The sequence below is a fragment of the Mirounga angustirostris genome, unplaced genomic scaffold (genome assembly GCF_029215605.1).
Source record: "Mirounga angustirostris isolate CCGP_5_RB_7025 unplaced genomic scaffold, mMirAng1.0.hap1 SCAF_2, whole genome shotgun sequence".
In the NCBI taxonomy this organism is placed as follows: domain Eukaryota; kingdom Metazoa; phylum Chordata; class Mammalia; order Carnivora; family Phocidae; genus Mirounga; species Mirounga angustirostris.
Window position 1 is genome coordinate 67,346,871 of NW_026991710.1, and position 11,398 is coordinate 67,358,268.

Consider the following 11,398-nt stretch of genomic DNA (forward strand, 5'->3'; position numbering starts at 1 on the left):
ATTAAGGCCCAATCAACCAGATCAGCTAATCTGAGCCCTCCTCAGTGACATTGGCCCTGATGCTTTAAAGGGGCACCCCCAAATAAATTACTTTCCAGAAATAGTACTTTCTGCTCTGCATCTGATCTTACAGTATTTCCTTTTCCACAGTAAGTCCCAATACCATTGGAGAAGCCCTGCCTATTTCTGGAGAATTGATTATTATGTCTGGGATTAACATTTGCCTCTATTGACTGGTTAACTTTACTTTTAAAATCTAGTATTCTGAGTAAAAATGGGGTTATTAATATGGACAGTTTGATAATAACCATTTTTGAAAGTCTGACAAATGCAGAAGCTGCAAAGCCAAGTGACAATAATAGCTTCTTAGATGCTAGAGAGTTCATTCCAAAGAAACCCAGCAACTCACGTCCAGATGATACATAAAATCAAGACTTTCCTAGGAAGAAGCTAATATAAGAATTTGACACTGAAGCCTTTCTCAAGAGTGAACCTTATGGCACCATGTATAGGCTTACTGTCAAAATAGATTATCTCACATATATTTTTATGGAAATAGGAAGGAGACAAGAAAAATCACACTTTGGCATAGCAGTAAAGAAATATAACACAAGATAAAGAGCTATACTAAAAGAAAAAGCAAAAAGTGTTCTGAACCCCTCCACAAGGATCTCTCTAACGTTGTGCAGTTCATGCACCACCTCAAGAGTGTACCCATTTAATTTTATAAAAGGCAGGCTTGAATGCTTTACTATTCTGTCACTACCCTGGGCCTCTTATTTGATTTTTGCTCTCAGAATCAACTTTAGACATTTTTTTTCTCTTTTACTGTTGCTTACAGTGTTACCCAAAATAGCTCCCTGCACACCCCAATGTACTTCAGCTGCAGGCCTCAAAGCAAGTCTGTGCTGCGTGCCTTGGATCATCAAGAAATTATCTGTAGTAAGGATCTGATGTCATTCGTTATGTTGTGTGAGACTGAGAAGCAAATAAACAAGTGTATATGTCTCTATCTTTGATTTTACCTTATTCTTCATTTATTTCCTTACCTTTCTTTTCTATCCTGAAACTTCCCTACACTATTGTCCTTTGGACCCCTTTAGGGCTGACACTACTCAGCATAATAGTCTAGTAGTTCACCAATCTAAATCCCCTTTAAAACAGGCCTGCCTCGGAGTGCTGAAGTGCATTAAAATAAGTTTTTAGCAGGATGTTTCAAATAGTAGAACCTAACCTCAATAGCTGCATTGCACCCTTCTTCCCTCATCCACTCCTGGTACTAAAAACAAAACAAATCAAAAACTAAAACCAGCCAGGAGTGTAGGTATGAAACTGAATCCTGGCCCATATACTCAAAAGCAATCAGAGTGAACTAAACAGAAATCTGGAAGGAAGCAAGAATACAAAGCATTCTCATCCACTTTGTCAATTTTGCTTCTATTTGCAGGACCCTCTCTTTGTGGATTTCTTGGAATTTATATGAAGACAGGTGTATGTATTCTTCTGAAACAATATTAGGAAGAAAAAGTAATGACTAGGAGCAAGAGTAATAATGTGAAGGGAACAAAGGTAAAATTTGTAAGTCAAGTAGAACTACTCAGATTAATCTGGGGGGGGGGAATATTATCATCTGATCCAGGGATCTGCAAACTAGAGCCCAAGGGCCAAATCCAGCCTGCCACCTTTTCCATATCCACTGGTCTACTTGCCTCTAGTTGCCTTTGCTCTACAACGGGCAGACGTGAGCCACTGTGACACAAACAGTACGGCGCCTAAGACATTTACCACCTGGCTCTTGACAGAATAATGTTGTCAATCTCTAATCTTCAGAAGACGACATATAGTACTTAGAAATTAAACTGCATTTGCACACTCAATACTCTTATAATCTTTGAAAAATTACACATTAAAATTTACCTTTCTATGTGTGTTGGGGGGTACCTCCAGATGCATTTTGGGGGGTGTCCTAAAATGAAATATAAAACATGCTTGCTAGGAGAGCTTCTTGAACACTCGGAGGTTTAGCATACTTCGAGAGTCGGTGGTATAATAATGGAAAGATTCAACTTGAGAAACCAAGAGCTAGAAGATAGAGTCCCTGTTATATCACCTTGGACAAGTCATTTAACCTCCCCTTCCTCACCTGTAGAGTAGGAACTCTGATGCCTGCCTCTCAAGGTTGTATAAATCAAATGGAATTATCTATGTGTGTGTATATCCCTTACTGAGCCATAACTTACAAAAATATGAGTTGTTGTTATTGTGCAGTGCCCAGAATGCTTTCCACGTACATGGTATTCTGAGCAAGTGAACTGATTCATGTAGTTATGACCTTCCCTTAACATCAGTTACCTCCCCCACCCCACCCCACCCCCATGAGCTCTCTATATTGTATCAAAGCACCATTTCGAAGAAAGCATTGTTTCAAATTAAGAAGTCTAAAACCAAGGCTCAGCACATAAAGACGCTCAGTCCAGGTCCACATCTGGGGGAGTAATTTCAAAATCGTCTTCACAGAAGTTTGTCATTTTCTCCCACCTCCCATTTGCAGTTCATCTCATGGCATTTCTACACCTGACATTTCCTCCCTTAGCTGCAGTTTCGTTTGTACCTGTCCCCCTTCACTCCCTCTCTCCCCACTGTCCCCTTTCAATTCCACCCCAGTCCCCTTTGATCCTTTTCTCATTTCTAATTCTGAAAGCCCTTTGAGAAAGGGGGAGGGGAGGAAAACAAAAGGTTAATTTTCTCCAGCCTGCCCAGGCCGACTTAATGTAACAGAAGGCAGCAAATTGTATTGATTTAGTGACATGCAACTGTCCAGAAAGAGCTATTTATACATTATTCAGGACAAACACTGTCATAATGGACAAACAGCAGCAGCATCTGGGATGTTAATGTCTACAAATAAGATTATTCTTTGAAAGGATTAGGATGAAGCATTTTGTGTAATTAGATTTCTCCGTTTCAGGAATGAATTGCCTTTTAGCAGTAAAAGCTGTCACTGAGGGAGCCATTAGCTCCTTATAACTGAATTAAATGCATAATTAGTGACATGATCACATTAGGATTTGTTTCATTTTTAACTAATCTGAAGGGGGAGGGGCAGGGGAGTGTTGGGGGAGCGGAGGCGGTGCCATTTCCAGGTCACTGCGGCCTTCCTCAGCTGGGATAGGCCTCAGCTGGCGTGCTGAAGTTGGTAAAAGTCAGGCGTGTGTGAATCAGAGCCCGGGCCTCGCCACGGCGACGGCCGGGCTATTCATCACTGGGTGGTGGGTGACAGTGACTGATGGGCTAGGCCCGGGCCTGGCACTTCACCAGTGCAAGAATCATACGAGCCAGGGAGCAGAATGACAGCTGGAGCGCTGTGTCAAGTGGTGGAGAGACCAGAGCTATTAATAATGTGTGCCACATGATCTCGGCCGCGAGAAAACAATGACTTAGACATTGGTGAGAATAAAGATTTTACATTTAGTCCAGGGGTGACTCTTCTCCTTGGCACTTGTAGAATAAATCCCTATGCAATCAGCATGTATGAAAATCAGGCAATGCATATATTAGAGCCCCGCCAGTGAAGGAGGGGACCTGGGTGGGGATTTAAAAATCCATGCATTGGCTATATATGCTGTTAATCCCATGCTCCTGACATTTCTGCAAATGCCTTGTAGTAGCAGGAGAGATAAGTAAGAAGACAATGAGGAAGGCTTTCTTGTTTGCTCACTCACTTGATCCTTCTGCACTTCTTTGCTGAAAGTCTACTGCCCTCGGTGCAGCTTTAGAGACTGTAAGAGGAATGAAGAGGTATGGGGCATTGTCTCTGCCCTCAAGGAGCTTAACAGAATTCAAAGGGACTGACTTAGCTCACTCAGCATAATAAGTCAATCAGAGAAAGACAATTATATGGTTTCATTCATATGTGGAATATAAGAAACAGGGCAGAGGACCATAGGGGAAGGGAGGGAAAACAGAATGGGGAGTCATCAGAGAGGTAGACAAACCATGAGAGACTCTTAACTATAGGAAACAAACTGAGGGTTGCTGGAGGGCACGTGAGTGGGGGGATAAGGTAATTGGGTGATGGACACTAAGGAGGGCACATGATGGAATGAGCACTGGGTGTTATATGCAACTGATGAATTATTGAACACTACATCTGAAACTAATGATGTACTCTAGTAATTGAATTTAAATTAAAAAAAAGAAAAAAATTTGTACCATTAAAAAAAAAGAATTCAAAGGGAGTTGAGACACCAAGTGTGTGTTGTTGGAAGGCACTGACATTTTATTTACTTTGGAGGACTTCTAATTTTGATCCTTACTCTGAAGGTTAAGTTGAGAAGAAATGAGCAGAATAACAACGGAAGCTTGGTAAAAATGCTTCCATTCAAATTTTTTGGTATTATACAAGACTTATATCAGTAAAGGCAGCAGTAGGTAATGGTAACCTGGGGGTGATTGCAGTCATTGAGTTTGTGGAGAAGGAGCTCCCTCCTGGCTTGGACTGAGCATTCTATTACTAGGGGAACGGGCAGTTGTTGGGTATTAGGTTCCAGATGGTTTCAAGTTTCTGGCAGTGGTGATGGAAGCTTCTCCAAGGAACAGAAGAATGGAGAGCAACTAAAATGCTCCAATCCTTCAAAGATTTCCTCCCGTCTTCCCCACCACTGAAGCCTATACAGTAACTTCATTTAGAGATATATGATGGCCAGGATTTACCAGCCCACAGTCATCTTTTGATAGTGTTCATCTTGAAGCCAGGAGAAAAATTAGAATCTAACAATTAGATGAATACCTTTTCAGACCTAAATGCTCAGGACTCTGTGATTAAGATGTGCTGTTACAGAAAGAAAGATTTTAGCTCATGACTGGTAAAAATAGTTGTAAGGAAATGTCACTGGTAACCATGATGATTCGGTGAGATGTTCTTTGTGTCCTCCTAAGGAATGGCTTGAGTTCTATTAAGCTTCTGTTAACCTTTGCTATACCAGAAACAGACCACATCAAATCACCTTAACTAATGGCTCAGCAAAAGTCAATGAAAGAGAAGAAGGTAGAAATTCTTATTTCTTAAAGTTACCATTTGATAGAACTTAACTTTTAAAACAGACTTTTGTGAATTCCTTGAGAAAATATAGAGCTTTCATGATGTTATCCCTAGAAAATGTATGTAAAAATTCACATATAACCTTTATATATTGGTGAGCATTAAGATTTCCTGTTCTTTGAGGCAAATATTGACCTTGACTTCACCTCGGTCAATATTTACCTCTCAGGTCAATAGATCTTGATGTTCACCTCAACAGAAGTCAATATCTACTTATTATCTCATTTCTATCTGTCAGGTAGCAGTGTGTAATCAGTAATGTGAATTTTCTTCCCTTATGCATTTCCTGAGGTTAAGATGGGATTAATTTTGGACCTTATGCTTTCCATTTGCTAAATACCTTCTTCCCACAGAAGCGAATAGAAGTTCTGTACAGAATATTAACTATGTATTTTCATCTTCTTCCATTGCTTGGTCTCTGCTACCCATCCCAAATTAAGGTAGCACATGGGTAACATAAAATGTTTTCATATGAGAACTTCATTCATTTACTCAAAAAATATTTATTGTCCATGATATATCTGACACCAGGCTATATCTGGGTATATAGTTGGGATATAGTAGACATGGCCCATGCCCTCACCAAGCTTACTGTCAAGTGCAGTACTTTTCAAGTCCCAATTTGGAAGGATGTCAGGCAGGTTGTAGTAGCATCACTAGAAGATTATTTAGGGTCTTTTGGTTTGGGTTGTTTTTTTTTTTTTTTTAGAGAAAGTGTAATTTTTACAAAGAGCAGCCACATACCCAATGGTGTGCTGGTGAGCAGGCCTTTACAGGAAAAAAGCCCCGATTTGTTGCATTTTCTGACTTTCATGGTGTAAATACTCCCACCATGGCCAATTTCAAGCTACCATTGTGAAATCACTGTTTTCGAAGAGATGCACAGAATCATGAGCAAATTCACACCAGCTCCAGCAAAGAACTGCTACCCTTTACCTAGTATTATTTACTGTTAACATTTTACCCTCTTTGATTTCATATTGTTGCTTTATTATCCTTCTTCTCTTCCTCCTCTTCCTTTTTCTTCTTTCTTCTTTCTCTGCAGAATTTTTTGGGGAGGGGGGTGCTTTTTGAACACACAGATTCCAAAACCTCAAATCAGTAGAACTGCAGTGAGTTTCAGGATGTGTTAAAAATTCCACAGGTGGTACAACTGCATGGTCACGCTAAGCAACACTGGCGTAGTCTAGTAGATTTCATATAATTCCACTTATTCAATTTTGAAATTTGGAACCTTACAGATTCCACCTTGCCCTTCATTCAAGGAAGAACCAGATGAATTTTCCTGGACTCTTTCACCATGCCATGGCACCCAGCCTTCTATCCACCTGGTTTTAATGTTTGGTTTGGCACAATCTATCCCTTGCCTGATCATTCTCTATAAAATCTGGTTTGAACTTTTCCCTCTTCACTCTATTCATCTAGAAAAATTACTCCAAAAGGCTCTGTACCTACTCAGAGTAACAAAAATCTAACCATAAACTGAAAGTAGTACAAAAGGGAATAAGATACGCTGTTCAGATGATCAAGGAACACCTTTTAAGTCATTGATAAAGAACTTTAGATGGGCTTTGACATTTTTAATGCTTGTTAATTTACTCTTGGGAATGCTTTTGTAACTTCTGGATAAATTTAGCTGTTAGGCTCTGTCTTAATTTATACAGTTTCAGTAACAGATCTATTTATCAGACAGCTCAAACTATAACTTTGGGTTGACAAAATTCAATTGTAGACTTTCTCTATGAGAGCACTCAACCACAACCTAGTGATGTATACACTGCTGTGATGAAGCCACTGTCATGTGAAGCAGTGCTGAGATGTAAACATCTTTACCCTGCCAGGTGGCTATGTCCTTTGAATGTCAGGACTGGACCATCACGTGTACTCAAACTGCCTGGCAAGTATACCTGGGAGCTGCACAGTTTTGAGGAAGCACATAGGTTTACTATTCCAAAAGACTTGCTGACAATCCACTTACTAGCTATGTTGCCTCAGTAAAGTTACCTAAACTCTTTGAATCACCATTTCTTCATCAGCAATATAAGAGCAATAATAATACACACCTCAAAAATTTTTGTTGTGAAGATTGAGATATCATTAAAAAACATAACCTAAGTTTGATGGATAAAAGAACTGTAATAGATTTTATTTCCCTTCCCTCTGCTCACCACCACTGCAACTACCACCCAGATTGTGATCACACCGATGGCAATATTGTATATATATTTTAATGTATCACATATATACACACATACACTCATATACACACACAAATATACAGGTATCTTTATAAAGTGGGAACTAAAAAATGTAGAGTGATGAGGAAATGATGGCAGTAATGATGACAATGCTTTAAAAAAGAGAGAGAGAAAGAAAAGGGTAAGTAGAAAGGGGAGCTTACAGCAACAACAACAAAAAATCATCTGTTTGTAATTGACAACAGATTCATTGCTTGGATAAAAAGGGTGTTACAAAGTTATCAGAATGGCTTAATATTGGAATACTATAGGAAATGGAGCTCAATTTTTTTAGAAAAGTGGTTAATTCTGTTTGTTTACTTACAAAACACCAAGACAATAAATATTTTCTCTAGGTAAAGACTGACTTTATGAAAATTTAAATATCCAGGAAACAAACTAAAAAAACTTCTCAAGTAGTGAACCTAAGGATGGCCAATTGTGAACACCAACCAACTGAAGAGCTCTCAAGTCGTTTTCACCCTAACACTTCCTAAGAGGAAGGGCTAACATAAAAACGTAATTTTTATGAATGAAATTAAGATTCATTCAAAAATATCATAATAGTATTTATACTTTCCAGAAACAGTCTAATATTTGTGTATACTCACTTGGCATGGTTGTTTAAAGTTCAGTATTAAGCTCCAAACTAAATTCTGCAAAGAAACTCCCTAAAACCTACAACTCTCAGAGATGCTTCTTCCATATACCCTGGGAGGGCTCTTTCTTTTCATAGACCCTCAACAACCTAACATGCTTGAAGTGTGTACAAATGATTTTGGTCTCATAATCTGATCTGCCAGTGGTTTAGGTGACTTGTTTCCACTGAGGGAGGACTCAGGTATTACAGACATTTCTGCAAATTAACTGTTCTCCCTCCCAGCCCTGCTTCATTTACCTGCAGAGGTAAGTAACAGCCACCACGGAGTTTCCCAGCTCCTTTTCATTGTCTTATTACTTTATTTTTCATCTAAGATGTACAATATAGAATTCAGTCGCAAGAAAAACAGCTTCCAGTGGCAATGATATTCATTTCCAATAGATCTGTTAAGTCCGACACAGTTAAAATGGCGATCATTTCAGTTTTAAACTGACTGTGACGAAAATCAATAGATCTCTTTCACCTCTGAAAAACTGGGTTCAGATCTGAATTTGCTCTCAAGTGAAATCAATTTGGTGGCCTCTTAACCCAGTGTCTGGGAACCACTGGTCCCCATCACACAATCACCCTGTTGCTTTTATTCTAGCCTGGTTGCCTTTACTCTAGAGAGACAAGGGATCATAGGTGAGAGAAAAGCCAAGATGGAGTTGAGAATGAAAGTTGACTTAGGGGAAATCTGACAACCACCAGTCAGGTGACAGTAGTGCTTTATGGAAGCGGGTCAGGTTTGATGAGGAGGAGGAGGGGGAAGGACAATAGATTCTGTATCTTGATGTCAGGATTCACATCTTCACATGGAGCTTTTCTTTTTCACTAATTCTCGGTATCCTGCCCATTTCCTTTTTCTCTTTTGAAATTGAAATGAAATTTACACTTAAAAATTCACGGTGAAAGTAAAACTAGGTACCGAATATAAAAAATTTTAACATCTATAAAATATTATTTACAATTTTAAGTCTTCAAGGACCAAAAAGTTAAAAACACATCCCAAATCTAAATTCAACCAGGTTTTCATGTGACAAACATGCTCTGACTTGGTTTCTTTGTTACTGATGTGTCAAGTAATATCTATATATTTTAAAATATAACATATATGATATATATGGGTAATTCTTTTCTTTTGACAAAGTTATCAGCCTCTATTATCAATGTTGAACAAGTAGATATTTTCAATTGGGGCTTTCTTTGAAACATTTTAATCCTTTTTGAAATTTGAGAATTCAGTTTTTCAGTAAAGTGTTTAACTTTACTTCTTGTGAAAATTATGCTTTGGATCAATAGTCAACAGCTAAACCAATAGAGATACTTATCTTTAATAACAATAAAATATGAACTGAAACTTAAAGTTTTAATTTCACTTTTTTGGAACTTTCATTCATACTCAATGAAAAGAAATATGGTTCTTTTCATTTTCAAAGTAGTAAAATCACAATAAATCTGGAGCTTGAGCTTTTATATTTCATTGCTCTTAACACATTTACTTAAATAATTATTACAGTCATGTTCTTTCTCTAAGTTGTACTGTAAAATCTAACGACAGTTGACCTTTGAACGATACAGGTTTGAATTGAATGGGTCCACTACTATGCAGATTTTTTTTCAATATAGTATAGTACTGTAAATGTATTTTCTCTTCCTTATGATTTTTTAAAATAACACGTTCTTTTCTCTAGCTTACTTTATTGTAAGAATACAGTATACAGCACATTTAATATATTAAAAATGTGTTAATCAAATGTTTATGTTATTGGTAAGGCTTCTAGTCAACAGTAGTAAAGTTCTGAGGGAGCCAAAAGTTGTATGTGGATTTTTTACTGCAAGGGGGTCAATGCCCCTAATCCCTGCATTATTCAATACTCAACTATATACAGATCCATTGAAGGATCCTTGTAGTTATTGGGATAAAGTTCGCTCTTCTTAACTAGGCTTATAAGGCTCATGATCTGGTCTTTTACTTTTTCAATGTCCCTTGTACTTTAAGCATAACCAATATTGAATTTCTTTTAGTGCCTCAAACTTAACAAAGTACTTTCTTGGCTTCTAACCTTTGCAGATACTTTTCCTTGTGTTTCTTTATTCTTCTGCCTTTCACATTTTCACATGACCAATACCTATTTTTTTCTCTTTTAAGTATATAATTCAATGATTTTTAGCGAATTTATAGAATTGTGCAACCATCATCAAAATCTGGTTTTAGAACATTTTGATCATCTCAATAAGATCCTTGTGGCAGTTTGCACTCAATTCCCATTCCCACGTCCAGCTCCAGGCAACCAATAATCTGCTGACTGTCTCTGCCTTTTCTGGGTTTTTCATACAAACAGGGTCATACAATATGCAGTCTTTTGTGTCTTCTTTCATTCAGCATATTTTTGACGTTTACCTATGTTGTATCATGTATCAGTAGTTGGTTCCTTCTTATTACTAAATACAATATCCATTGTATGTATCACTTTTGTTCATGTATTCACCAGTTATTGGACTTTTGGATTGTTTCCAAATAGACTATTATAATTAATGCTGCCATGAATATTCATGTAAAAGTCTTTGTGTGGATAGATGTTTTCATTTCTCTTGGGTAGTTACCTATGAGTAGAATTATGGGTTGCATGATAAATTAATGTTTAACTTTTCAGGAAACTGCCCAACTGTTTTTTCAAAGTGGCTATACCATCATATATTCCAACCAGCAGTGTGTGAGGACTCCAATTTCCCTGCATCCTCACCAACACTTGGTATTGTCTCATTTTGATTATAGTCATTCTAGTGGGTCTAGTACATGTGGTATTCATAATAGTCTTAATTTGCATTTCTATAACTATTCATGTTGAGCATCTTTTCATGTGCTTATTAGCTATTTGTATACCTTCTTTAGTGAAAAAGCTTTTCAAGTATTTAGCTCCTTTTTATTTTATTATAGTTTTGTCACCTGATTATTGAGTTGTAAGAGTAATTTATTCATATGTTCTAGATATGAACGTCCTTTATCAAATATATACTTTGCAAAAATTTTCTCTCTTGTGCTTTCCCTTTGCATTTTCTTAACAGTTCCTTTCTGAAGCACAAAAGATTTTAATTATGATATAGTCCAATTATTAATATTTGTCTTTTATGAATTATGCTTTGGTGCTATATCTGAAAACTCACTGCCAAGCCCAAGATCACAAAGTTATTCTCCTATGTTTTCATTAACAGTTTTATAATTTTATTTTTACATTTAAATCTATGATCCAGTTTGAGTTGATTTTTTTTTTATATGGTGGGAGGTAAGTTTCTAAATTCATCTTTTTTGCATGTAGGTATCCAATTGTTTCACAGCCATTTATCGAAAAGACTATCCTTTCCTCCACAAAATTGGCTTAGCACCTTCGTCAAAAATCAATTGACCATAAATGTAAG